We start from the raw sequence: 10,716 nt of genomic DNA, 5'->3' as shown, positions 1-10,716 counted from the left end.
TGTTGTTGTTGTTCAAAAATGTGACCCTTATGGGGCACTAGGGTGGATCAGTCGGTTGTGTCTGACTTTGGCTCAGGTCATGATCTCAGGATTCCTGAGTTTGAGCCCCATGTCAGGCTCTGTGCTGACAGCTCAGAGCCTGGAGCCTGCTTCGGATTCTGTGTCTCCCTTTCTCTCTGCCCCTCTGCCACTTGCACTCTTCTCTCTCTCCCTCTCAAAAATAAATAAACATTTAAAAAAAAAAAAGTGACATTTCTGGGAGCACCTGGGTAGCTTAGTCATTAAGCATCTGACTTCCACTCAGGTCATGATCTCACGGTTCCTGAGTTCAAGCCCCATATGGGCCTCCCTGGGGACAGTGCAGAGCCTGCTGGAGATTCCCTCTCTTTCCCTCTCCCTCCCTGCCCTGCCCCTGCTCATTCTCTCTCTCTCTCTCAAAAATAAATAAAAATAAACATTAAAATGGGAATGCAAGCTGGTGCAACCACTCTGGAAAACAGTACGGAGTTTCCTCAAAAAACTAAAAATAGAACTACCCTAGGACCCAGCAATTGCACTACTAGGCATTTATCCACGGGATACAGGTGTGCTGTTTTGAAGGGACACATGCACCCCCATGTTTATAGCAGCACTATCAACAATAGCCAAAGTATGGAAAGACAGAGAAAGACAAAAATCATATTACTTCACTCATGTGAGGACTTTAAGAGACAAAACAGATTAACATAAGGGAAGGGAAACAAAAATAATACAAAAACAGGGAGGAGGACAAAACAGAAGAGACTCATAAATATGGGGAACAAACGGGGTTACTGGAGGGGTTGTGGGAGGGGGGATGGGCTAAATGCGTAAGGGGCATTAAGGAATCTACTCCTGAAATCATTGTTTCACTATATGCTAACTAATTTGGATGTGAATTTTTAAAAATAAAAAATAAAATTAAAAAAATAATAAACATTAAAAAAAAAATGTGACCATTCCAGGGGTACCTGGCTGGCTCAGTCAGTAGAGCATATGACCCTTGGTCTCAGGGTTGAAAGTTTGAGCCCCATACTGGGTGTAGAGATTACTTAAAAATTAAAGAAAAAATCTCGGGGCACCTGGGTGGCCCAGTTGGTTAAACCTCTAACTTTGACACAGGTCATGATCTCAGGGTTCGTGGGTTCAAGCTCTGTGTAAGGCTCTGTGCTGACAGCTCAAAGCCTGGAGCCTGCTTTAGATTCTGTATCTCCCTCTCTCTCTCCCCCTCCCCTGTTCACACTCTCTCTCACTCTCTCTCTCTCTGTCTCTCAAAAGTAAATAAACATTAAAAACAATTTTTTTAATTAAAGAATAAATCTTTACAAAAAATGTGACCATTCCATACATATGGTTCTACAACTTGCTTTTTTTCATATAACACTATAATAGTCTTTACTGAGATCTTACTTACTGATACTTTAGTAAGTATCCATTCTATTATATGACTATACTAATATTTAAGTTATTTCCAATTTTTTACTATTAAAAATTAATTTTTTTAATTTAAATCTTAGTTAATGTACAGTGCAATATTGGTTTCAGGAGTAGAATTCAGTGATTCATCATTTACATACAACACCCAGAGCTCGTTACAAGTGCCCTCCTTTGTACCCATCACCCATGTAGCCCATCTCCCACCCACCTCCCTCCATCAACCCATAGTTTGTTCTCTATCATTAAGAGTCTCTTGTGGTTTAGGGCACTGGGGTGGTTCAGTTGGTTAAGCATCCAACTCTTGGTTTGGGCTCAGGTCATAATCTCACAGTTCATGGGATCGGGCCCTGAGATGGGCTCTGCACTGACAAGGGTGGAACCTGCTTAGGATTCTCTCTCTCTCTCTCTCTCTCTCTCTCTCCTCTCTCTCTGCCTCTCCCCACTCGCACTCTCTCTTTCCCTCTCAAAATAAATAAACATTAAAAAAAATCATTAAAAAAGAGTCTCTTGTGGTTTATTTCCCTCTCTTCCCTCACTTCCCAATGTTCATCTGTTTTGTTTCTTAAATGCCACATACGAGTGAAGTCATATGGTATTTGCCTTTCTCTGACTGACTTATTTCGCTTAGTATAATACATTCTAGCTTCATCCATGTCATTGCAAATGGCAACATTTAATTATTTTTAATGACTAATAATTATATATGTGTGTGTGTGTATATGTGTGTGTGTGTGTGTGTGTGTGTGTGTCACATCTTCTTTATCCATTCATCAGTCAATGGACTTTTGGAAAAACTGAATTACAGTGAACAGGTGTACCTGGGTGGCTCAGTCAGTTAAGCATCCGACTTCAGCTCAGGTCATGATCTCAAAGTTCGTGAGTTCAAGCCCCGCATTGGGCTCTCCACTGTCAGTGTGAATCTCACTTCAGATCCTCTGTCCCACTCTCTCTCTGCCCCTCCCCTGCTTGCATGTGCTCTCTCTCTCTCACACACAAAAATAAATAATAAAACACTTTTTAAAAAGTTATAGTGAACATTCTGGTACATGTGTACATGTATCTTTGCACTTTTTTACACTCTTCCTATGGGATAGTTTCCTTGAAATAAGATTGCTGAATTAAAGGAGGTATACATTTGCAATTTCAGTGGATAGTGCCAAACTGCCTTTTAGGAAGGCTGCATCAATATACATTCTCACACACACACACACACACACACACACACACACACACACAAAATTCATGAGAGGGGAGGCCTCTATTATAGGCTTTATATTTTTTTAAGTTTATTTATTTTGAGAGAGAGAGAGAGAGGGAGACAGAGAGAGAGAGATTGAGCATGAGTGGGGAGGGGCAGAGAGAGAGAGAGGGAGAGAAAGAGAATCCTAAGCAGGTTCTGAGCCATCAACACAGAGCCCATTGTGGGGCTTGAACTCATGAACCGTGAGATCATGGCCTGGGCCCAAACCAAGAGTCGGACACTTAACCCACTGAGCCACCCGAGTGCCCTTCCCATATAGGCTTTAAAAGCCATAAATTCATGGGGTGCTGATTTTGGCTCAGGTCATGATCTCATGGTTTGTGAGTTTGAGCCCTACATGGGCTGTCTGCTGTAGGCACAGAGCTTACTTTGGATCCTCTGTCCTTCTTTTGCTTTGCCCCTCCCCCACAATCTCTCCCTCTCTCTCTCTCTCCCCCTTCCCTCCCTCAAAAATAAACATTTTTAAAAGCCATAAACTCAGAAACTGAATCTTTTCGCATTTTTTTCATAAAATAGTCAAATGAGGGCAACAATAAATTTTATTTGCAATAAATCTGGGAATAACTTGCCTATAAGAAATTATTAACAACCAATACAGGATGGTACAATTCTTCCCCTATGGAAGAAACATATTCTAAGAGATGCCCTGCACATACTGGCCATTTGGGCTCTAATTATGGTTATTACTTCGGTGATTGGGCTTTGGGAAGAAGATTAATGTTAAAGCAGAAAGTTGTGCCATTTTTGCTTTTTTACCATCTAATGAAACAATCTATTCACATAAGTATGATGTCTGCGTGGAATCTACTAAAAAAATAAGTATGTCTTTGGATCTCCAATGACACCTAGACAGGCGTGTCATGGTTGATTCCTTGGCAGGTACATTTCTAAGAGCCATAAAAAACCTCAGGGGCACCTGGCTGGCTCAGTTGATAGGGCATACATAGGACCCTTGATCTTGGGGTTGTGTGCTCAACGAGCCCCATGCTGGAGGTATAGACAGTACTTCAAAAATTTTTGTTTATAAATTAAAAAAAAAAAAAAAGGAAAATCTCAGAAACATAAGCCATCAAACTCTGGGCACCTCCAATCATGTATCCTTGCCTGACTCCATGCTCACCAAAGACTCACCTGGTAATAGTAACTGACTTCCCATATCATTTTCTATGTTGAGAAAGCGTGTTGATCAAGTAAGACAAAATGCCCAGTTTGCATGACGTATTTTTCAGTGAGAATTAACAAATCAGCACTCCGGTTTATTTATTATTGAGTGCCTACTATGTGCCAGGCACTGTTTTAGGCACTGGAGATACAGCAAGACAAAACAGACCAAATAAACAAAAACAAAAACCCTCCCTAGTGGTGCTCAAATTCTACTGCGGAGATAATCTGCAAGTAAATAAAGAATCAAAATAATATCGGCCATAAATGCTATCAGAAAATAAACAAGTTGGAGAGTGTAAACGGTAGTCGGAAACAATTTCATATGGTGTGAACAGGTAAGGCCTCCGAGGAGACGTTTGAAGTAAGACCAGAAGCACAGGGAGGACCTAGCAATTCAAAGAGTATATGTTGGGGCAGCTGGGTGGCTCAGTTAAGTGTCTAACTCTTAATTTTGGCTCAGATCATGATCTCACAGTTCTTGAGATCTAGCCCCACAATGGGCTCTGCGTTGAGCAAGGAGCCTACGTGGTATTCTCTCCCCCGCCCCGCCGCCCCTCCCCTGCTTGCACTCTCTCTGTCTCTCTCAAAATAAATAAATAAACTTAGAAAAATAAATAAAAGCAAAGAGCAGCAAAAAGAACAGTCAGTGCATAGGTTCTGAAGTGGAAATCCATTTGTTGTGTTCAAAAGGAAGACTAGTTTAACTAAAGTATTCCAGAGAAGAATGAGAGTAGTACCTAGAAAGTGTTTCATATGTATTTAACTTGTATGATTCAGTCTCCTGAAACTGATGTATCCTGATTCACTGCCTAAATTGGATCTCTAGGTCTGCAACATTGAAGACCAGACCTCGTATGTTCAGAAACCCTCACATGGCTCCCGATAATCTCTACCTCTTATTATTCGCACTCTTATTAGCCCCACCCCCAAATCGTAGCAGGCGGGGTTTATCTATGTGACCAATAACACAAAGCAGACATGATGATATATCACTTCTGAGATTAGGTTACAAAAAGACTGAGGCTTTCAAGCCAGGGGCTCTTGTCTGTCTCCCTCTCTTTCTCTTTCTGTTGTCTCTTACTCTAGTAAAACTAATGTGCCATGTTGTGCCTATGGAGAGCCCACATGGCAAAAAATTAAAGCTTCTGTCCAACAGCCGTCGAAGAACTGAGGCCTGCCAACAACCATCGCAGTGAACTTGGAAGCAGATTCTCCAGCCCCAGTCAAACCTTGCAGACCTGGACAACAGCTTAACTTATCTTGTGAGAACCCCTAAATCGAAACACCAACTAAGCCACTTCTGTGTTCCTGACCCTCAGACACTGAGTGAAATAATAAAAGTCTATTGCCTTAAAATGTTAAACTTGGGGTGCCTGGGTGGCGCAGTCGGTTGAGTGTCTGACTTCAGCCAGGTCACGATCTCACGGTCCGTGAGTTCGAGCCCCGCGTCAGGCTCTGGGCTGATGGCTCGGAGCCTGGAGCCTGTTTCTGATTCTGTGTCTCCCTCTCTCTCTGCCCCTCCCCCGTTCATGCTCTGTCTCTCTCTGTCCCAAAAATAAATAAAAAACATTGAAAAATGTTAAACTTGAGGGTAACTTGTTACACAGCATTAGATAATTAATATACCTGGATTGCAGATATTCTGCTAGGGAGCTGCAACCCTTCAGGCACTATCTCTTTTAGCACTTAATTTTTAGTCCCCCAAACCCAGTTTTGAGGAATGGTTTACACTCTTTAGCTTGCTGTCACCTATCACCTATCATCGAATCCTTGCAATATCCCCAGAAGAATTAGAAAATCAAAGATTAGGGGCACTGAGGTGGCTCAGTTGGTTGAGCGTTGGACTTCAGCTCAGGTCATGATCTCACAGTTTGTGAGTTTGAGCCCCGCATCAGGCTCTGTGCTGACAGCTCAGAGCCTGTAGTCTGCATCAGATTCTGTGTGTGTGTGTCTCTCCCTGCCCCTTTCCTGCTTGTGCTCTGTCTCTCTCTCAAAAATAAATAAACATCGGGGCGCCTGGGTGGCTCAGTCGGTTAGGCGGCCGACTTCGGCTCAGGTCATAATCTCGCGGTCCGTGAGTTCAAGCCCCGCATGGGGCTCTGTGCTGACAGCTCTGAGCCTGGAGCCTGTTTCAGATTCTGTGTCTCCCTCTCTCTGACCCTCCCCCATTCATGCTCTGTCACTCTCTGTCTCAAAAATAAATAAACGTTAATAAATAAATAAATAAATAAATAAACATTAAACAAAAAATTTAAGAAAAGCAAAGATTACTATCCCCCTTTCTACTGAGGAAGGAATTGAGGTTAAGGAAGGGTTGATTCATTTTCATAGAGACACACAGTGAGCAAATTATTGTTTTCTTTGGCTCATTGGTTCCATCACTGTACTAAGCAGTTGCTTATGGAAAGAGAAATAAATGAATAAGTTTCATCCACTTGGTGGGAATGCTCTGAAGGCCAGGGGTCCTTTTAGGAAAAAAAAAAAAAAATTCCCAAATACTGGCATGCATAAGAATCACCAGAGAAACTTCTTTAAAATGCAGGCTCTCGTAGGGGCACCTGGGTGGTTAAGCACAGAGCCTGATGTAGGGCCCCAACTCAAGAACCTCAAGATCATGACCTGAGCCAAAATCGAGAGGTGGGTGCTTAACTGACTGAACCACCCAAGTGCCCTAAGATTTTACTTTTAAGTAGTCTCTACACCCAAATTGACCTTATAATCCCCAAATCAAGAGTTGTATACTCTAATGACTGGGGCAGCTAGGCGCCCCTTCCTGAGAGTTTTTTGCACACTTTAAGAAACTCCTTTGGCAGAGAAAGAAGTGGTGGTTGTACATGGTGATGGTGATAATGATGGTAAATGGAGAACAGGGAAAGGAGTCATGTGTTGGGGCAGGGAAAGGTAAATCCTGTCAAAATTCTTATAATCATTCAACAAAGTTATAGGACACATAGTAGGTTCTAGGCACTCTGTTTTAGATGCTAGGGCTATAGTCATCAAAAAGATATATATCATCTACCATCTCAGTGGAAAAAGAAAATTCATCCTTGAAATAGAGTGATGCCAATAATATTTGTGGATGTTTCAGGGGTAAAGAAATGTGGGAGAAAATAGAGTAGGCCGAGGTCTGTTAGAAATAAGCCCGTTGACCCAATCAAAGAAGGGACACAGAGACTCAGAACACAGTGAAGGGGGGCTTTAATCAACATTCTTGCACGAGTGGGTGTCTGATGGACAGGCACATTCAGGGCAATTACAGCAGACAATTTATCTCCTAGCATGCAAGTCCTTTCCCTGGTTCCTCATTGGCTGAGTACTACAGAGGTTAAAGCCTTACCCAGACGTCACCTATGCCCATGTAAGGCAAAAAGTAGTCTGACTGGAACAAATGTGCATTCCCTGAGGTCACACAGAGACTTTCAGTCCCTCCTCCTTTTGGCGCATGCTCATCGCAAAGCCCATGAAAATAAGCCAGGGAAATGGAGAGGGGAAGAAAAACTAGGCAGTGAAGTGTTTAAGGGTTTGGGACTCCATCGTGGGGGGGAGGTGGGGGGTTCTGTACGTATTTCCAACAGGTGGTAAACCTATTAATTAGACAGCACAGTTTTTTCAACGTTTATTTATTTTTGGGACAGAGAGAGACAGAGCATGAACGGGGGGGGGGCAGAGAGAGAGGGAGACACAGAATCGGAAACAGGCTCCAGGCTCTGAGCCATCAGCCCAGAGCCCGACGCGGGGCTCGAACTCCCGGACCTCGAGATCGTGACCTGGCTGAAGTCGGACGCTTAACCGACTGCACCACCCAGGCGCCCCTAGACAGCACAGTTTTTATTTGGTATTTCTGAAAATGAATCATCTCCTTTACTTCTCACCGGTCAAAGTCAGGAGAGGGACTTGCGTGGGACAGGTTCTAGGAGCCAGAAGAAGCAGAAGCCCACCTCTCTCTGGGAACAAGCTTACCCAGTTGCTTCTGCTGCTTGTCTCTCTGTGGGGCTCCTCTCCCCCTTTCCTCACCTCACCTCTCTCCTCAGTACCTCCTACTTCACTTCATCCCGTGTCTATAGTTCATCTTGCACTAATGACTGGTATTAAAAAACACTGGAATGCTACTGAATTGTTCACTTTAAAATGATTAATTTGTATCATGTAATTTCACCTCAAAAAAAAAGAAAAAGCTAGGTGCTCATATTCATCCATCCAAATCAGCTAAGCCTGCCATCCTCCAGGACATGTCATTAAATTAAAGACCTTCCACAGCTATAACTTCTCTTCCTATTTTTGCCTTCACCACAGTTCCCAAAGCTGCTCCAAAGATGTTCTCTCCTTCCCCAGGTCTGGTCCATACTAGAAGACAGGAGGAAGAGCACTAGGTTGAGTACTTGTTGACTGTGTGACCTTGCACAAGATACTTAACCTACCTAAGCTTGGTTCCTCAAGGACTTAAACCATTTACTTTAATCACTCATTCAAAAGCACTGAGATGATATTTCCTTAAAGAAAACAGGGCCACTAGATCAGCTGGGATGGGAGTGGGAGGGGTTCCTTCCCAGGGGAGGTGAAGCTAGAAACTGAGGTTTAAAGGAGGCATTAATTAATTAGTAGGCAAAGAAGAGGGAGAAGAGTGTTTTACAGACAAGTTCAAATTTATAAATCTGAATTTCAGTTTTCTTGCTTGTTCAATGGAGGTAATAACATCTTCCTCCAAAGGTCGTTATGAAAAGTAAATGAGATCTCAGGTTTGTGAAAAACTTAGCACGGTGCCTGTTACACTGTATGCTCAACAAATGCTGTTTTTGTTTCTTCCTTGACTTCCAACTTGCATTGTGTAATCTAGAAGGGAACCTCAGATTCAGAGGAGGCAAAGTCCCCTATAGGGTGGGTTGCAAGCCCCTTTGTCCACCCAAGTGATTGGTGATCACCTTGGAATCTGGTTAAGCTAGTTGTTTGGAATGAGTGGCCTCAGGGGTAAGTGGTCACAGGATTGGGGGAAGGCAACTTTATGGACAGTAGAGAATGAAAGGGGTCAAAGCAGACAGCCCCTCTTCTCCACACTAGCTCTAATCCTTCAGCCAATCCAGACCACTATTGACACTCTTGAAATAACAGATAACCTCATAGAAAGTAGGAAGGGGCTAACATATATTGAGAACTGACTACACGGCTGGCATGAGGCTAGGTGACTGGGCATACATGTCTAGTGATTCTCACCAAGCTGCAGGTACCAATTACAGAGGTTAAAGCCAGAGCTCAGAGTAGGGAAGTCAGTTGTCTCAGGTCATTTGCTCTGTAATTCAAATCTAGGTATCCCAAATTCCAGGCATGGGTTTTGTTGCTTTTGGTTCTCCTTAATCCTTCTAGTGCTGACCTCTGCCTGGGGGAATGTGAGGAGGAAGTGGACAGAGGCAGGGGATGCTGCCAAACAAAATACCTGTATAAGTATGGATGGCTTCAGTCAGGTCCCCCTGCAGCCCCTGAGGTAAGGGAATACACAGTGTGGATGAGAATGCTGGAGTTAAGAGTGTGGCTGTGCTCCCAGCTCCCTTGCCCCATCTTCTCCTAAGCATATGGAGGGGGTCCAACCATCTCTGGGTAGGGTGTCTTTTCAATCCCCAGACTATGCATCTGTCCATCATTTCGTGCTCCCTCACTCAGCAAAAGCAAAGATAGAGAGAAGGGGTCTCACACTTAAACCTTAAACCTTCACATCTTGACAGCTGGTCAAGCCAGCTGTGCAAACTTTGGGCAGGAGTGGGGGCCATCAAGCCCCCCCCCCCCCGCCCCCGCCAAGTAATGAAGAGGAGGGGGACCCCCTACCCAGTCTGGGCCAGATGCCCTAGAGAGGGGACACCAGCCCAGGTCCAGAGTGTCTACTCCTTGGAGCCAACCTTGAAACTTAAGCTGGCAGCTGGGGACCCCCCAGAAGGGAGAGGGGCCAGCTCTTTCTTCCAGACAGCTCCCTTCCCCTCCCTCTTCCCTGCTAATAGGTATTTCCTGTTTATGAGGCAGCTAAGGCTGGGCTTTTGGTAAGGGATGGTGATGGAGGCTCTCCCCGCCCCCCTCTCCTTCCTAGGGCTGGGCTGGGGAGTCCTTGAGGAGTGCCTGAAGGTTGGGAGGCTCCTCCCTGGGGAAGGAGTGTTCCTTACATTGACCATCCAGATCATCTTTCCTCCTACCCCCTACCAACCCCGCAGCCCCTACGGGTAGGGGGCACTGGAGGGGTCTGCTTCCTGTTGTCTCCAGTCTCGAGGCCCTCAAAGGAGAGAAGCTTGCATGCGAGGGGGAGTTGGGGGAGGCCGACACTGGATGGAAAAAGGGGGAAGGGAGGAGAGCGTTTTGACTGATGAGTCAGAGCCCGCAAGGGGGAAGGATGGCCTGCAGATTACCCCCTCCCCAGACCAACCTGACGGTCATTCCACTGCCCTCCTCCCCCCAGCAAAACGCAGATCTCAGCCCTAGGGCAGGGGAGGGCGGGGACCATACTTAATTAACCCTTTTGGTTCTAGTTCTAACTGGTTTAGCAGGCAAGGGAGGGGTGGTTAATTTAGGGAGGAGGTGAGTTGGGTTGCTACAGGAATTAGGATAGTGCTTTTCCCCGCCCAGGTTGGGGTGGGGGGCACATGATAAAGGCCCTCCGGAATAAGACGGTAATCTCAGCAGAGAGCTTGGGCGGGGGTCGGCAGTCCCTTTTCCCTCCCAGAGCGTGGCCGGGGTGGAGGGAGAGCTACACCTCAGGCCCACCCTGGCTCCGCCTCCCCCAGTCCCAGCTCCCGCTCCCGCTCCGGCTCAGCTACGCTCCCAACTCGGAGGCACCCGGAGGACGGACACCGAGTGTGAGG

The sequence above is a fragment of the Prionailurus viverrinus genome, chromosome D2, assembly GCF_022837055.1.
Source record: "Prionailurus viverrinus isolate Anna chromosome D2, UM_Priviv_1.0, whole genome shotgun sequence".
NCBI lineage: Eukaryota > Metazoa > Chordata > Mammalia > Carnivora > Felidae > Prionailurus > Prionailurus viverrinus.
This window is presented reverse-complemented; position numbering follows the sequence as displayed.